This window comes from Oryx dammah, unplaced genomic scaffold (genome assembly GCF_014754425.2).
Source record: "Oryx dammah isolate SB20612 unplaced genomic scaffold, SCBI_Odam_1.1 HiC_scaffold_1494, whole genome shotgun sequence".
Lineage (NCBI taxonomy): Eukaryota > Metazoa > Chordata > Mammalia > Artiodactyla > Bovidae > Oryx > Oryx dammah.
In genome coordinates this window covers 1-3,433 of record NW_024071609.1, presented here as the reverse complement: position 1 = coordinate 3,433, position 3,433 = coordinate 1, and the positions used below count along the sequence as shown (strand labels likewise).

General features: G+C 42.9%; 1 pseudogene; it reads right to left on the bottom strand.

Annotated features, from left to right (window-relative positions):
- Positions 1–837: 837 nt before the first annotated feature.
- On the bottom strand, positions 838–1,748 carry LOC120859538 (annotated as a pseudogene).
- Positions 1,749–3,433: the final 1,685 nt, after the last annotated feature.

Genomic DNA, 3,433 nt, shown 5'->3' with positions numbered 1-3,433 from the left:
GCGTACATGTTACCGTACAGCAAAGGGGAGTGAAAGCCCAGTCTACTGCAGAGTCTGTACAAAGCCCCCTACTCCTTCTTATCACAAGAAGGCAACGCTCCCTTGTTTGCAAGGGACCATCGATCTCAAGGCCGTGTCCAGACTCTTTGGCAGAGCGCCGCGTTTGCAAGGACGTTCAGCCCGAGTAGAGAGTCCCGTTTGCGGGCACATCTCTGCTACCCTATTAACCCTTCAACGGACACACCGAGTTCCAAAGCCCCCAGTCTCAGCAGGTCACGTGCTACATGCAGGACCCAGAATCTGGCTCTGCAGCCAGCTCGCATGAGCCTGAGCATCCCCACTTGGGAAAGGGCAGTGTCCTGGCTACTACACGGCTGTCCCTTCAGGGCCCAACTCCAGACACCCTCACCACACGTGTCTCTGTCAGTTACCGCTCACGGCAGAACCTTCCTTCCTAGGGTAATATGTCACAGGATTGTCCCACATGTCTTCGCCACGTCCATGGTGGTGTCAGGAAGATTCTGCCTTACATGCACCGAACACAAAAATCTGGATTCCTCGGATTCTTCAGAGATAAGGGAAACATGGGCAGAGCCCTCAAAGGGTATGCTCCACCTTCCTTGGGGGGCAGCGGGTCGAGGGGGAAGTGGTGAATGAGGAAAAAGAGTTCCCATGAAGTCTTCCTGTTCCCATCCACCCCTCCAGATGGCAGATAACTTAGTGGCTGGCAGCAGTTTCAGTCTGGCAGTAGAAGGGTGTGGTGAGGGAACTTCTCTGCAGAAATGAAGCTACACAGGAGAGCATCTAGTGGAAAACTCTTCTGTTTAGGAAAACCACCAAGAAGAAGACATTCAGTTGAAAAGATGTGCTTTGCCAGGTGTCTTTGTTTCACTGGCACTGATAATGAATAAAGGAAAGAGGACAGAGAAGAGGCAGCCACAATGCAGGAGAGCACATTGCCATCTTACATTGGAAACCCAGGGGTAAACCAAGTCCAAAGTAGGAAGGCCAGTTTCTTTCTATGTTGATACTGCTGGTGCATTCCAATGCCTTTCCTGAACCAACAATTTTCAAAGCAATATAATGGGTACAGAAGTGAACAGAGAAGAGATGTATGCAGGAGACTAAGCAACTGGCCAAAATGAATGGTACAAAGGCTGACAAACATACCCTGGAGGAGGAAGAGAGACTACAGTGAAAGGCTAAAGAGCACGTCAGCAGTAATTCTGCTGTTAGAGAATGGGTGAGGTTCCCTCCTTGACCCCTCAAATGCCAGGTCAGCTAAATCCTGGAAGCGAATCGTGTTCACAACATTGATGAGAATGAAGAGGGGGAGCACAGAGAGAGATCAGATAATTGACCTGAAGAAGAACTTCAGCCATGACCAAAACTCTCCATGCAGACATGGATTACCAATAATATGGGCCACTACTGACTGAAACACAGGATTAAAAAGTTCATAAAACAAGAGGAGACTGAATCAGAAAACTCCGCCATCACAAGGGCAGCTGTGAAAAGTTCTGCCAACAACATGTGGCTCACTTTCCTGCTTCCTCTCTGTGCTCTGGGCTTCTCTCTGAGCCAGGATACTGCTTGCCCTTTTTGGAGGCTGCTCCTCCCTCTTTTGTTGAATTCAAGCATCCAACTTTGAGACAGTGCAAATTCCCCAGACAGAGTCTGATTCCCCTGGCAAGGTCCTGCAGAAAGTTTTTGACATTCAGACATCGCTTCACTACCCAAACTATCAACTTACACAAAGGAGAGGAAAAGGTGTCCCCAAACAGTTCATCATGAAGGACTCAGTAGCTTCTCTATCTTGGCTCTGGCTCCAGCTGCAGCCCTTACCCACTACGGGCCTCTGACCCCTTTGAGCTGCTCAACTCCTGGCCGCCAGTTCCTACCCAGGCATTCCCAGGGCAGGGGACACTGTGTCTGCACTGCAGTGTACGCCTTTGTGTCACAATCAATGGCTGATTTATTCTGATAAGTGTACAGAAAGTGACAAATCACTATCATGTGTATTAATCACTTTTTAAATCATTGGAGCATGTTCTCATGCTTTCGATGGCAGCTATCATAATGCTTTATTTCCAGGAATGCTTTTCCAATGTGTACTCGCATTGGTTAATGTGGTAAGTCTTTATTTGAACTAATTATCATCTGATTATTAGTTGACTGTAATTGCTTACATGGTTTAAGTTTTGTAACGTTAGTTACTGCCATATCAGTAAAACGCATCAATGACGTTTGCTTTCCCAAAGAGATATTAAATTAAAACAAAGGGCCCATTTTACCTGTTGAAATGAAAAAAGGTAATCACAAATACTGATAGAGCCATAGGAAAACTTTCAAGTAAGACTGTAGTAATATAGACATATACTATTAGAATGGTTCTGCAGTGAGACATTAATACTAATAGATTGGTAAGCATTACTCTAAAAATTATTTTCTAAACTATATCTTATACAAATATATTAAGGCGTGTTTACCTTTGGTTCATGATTTCACTACTGAGTTGTTTACTTACATGTTCTTGACTGCTTAGCTGTCTCTGGCTCTTTGTGACTCCATGGCCTGTAACCTGCCAGGCTCCTCACCCGTGGAATTCTCTGGGCAAAAATACTGGAGAGGGTTGCCATTTTCTTCTCGAGGGGATTGTTCTGAGCCAGGGATCAAACTCAGGTCTTCTGTATTGGAGGAAGTTTCTTTTCCACTGAGTCATCACAGAAGCCCCATTTACCTACAGCATGTTTGCTCAGTTCTGTCCCATTCTTTGAGACTCCATGGACTGGAGCTCGCCAGTGCCCCAGTGCTCTTCTGTCCATGGGCTTCTTCAGGCAAGAATACCAAAATGGGTTGCCATTTCCTTCTCCAGGGATTTACCTAAAGAAGATATATTAAAAAGATCAATCACTACTTTAGAAGAACCAGTCAACACTATATTCCTTATTTGTAACAGCTTACTAAGAAATTCTAAGTATTTCTGTGATTGGGGAACTATAAAGATTAGTAGACATCAGTATTAAAATAAGACATAAGCACTGAAAAAGGAGCTATACTATTGCTTTTTAAGAGTAGTAAAATTTAATATACTTACATATATATATGTATATATTAAATCTTATATAAGTATAAATATATATACATGTATAAATATTTATGTATGTGTGTGTATGTATATATATATATATAAATACATTAAATGGCTATATAAACTACGTAGATAAATTCTAGAGAAACCCTTGTAAAAGAAGTTTTAGTTCTGTCCTTCATTAAGTGCATTTTCTTCTATTAGATATGATTTTGCATGTTAATTCCTAGAAGGAAGAATTTGATATTAGGGAAAAATAATCTGGCAGCAGAGTTTTTTCAGGTATAGACATGCATTAGCTGAAAATTGTATTTATTATGCAGAAACTGAGGTGACAGAAAT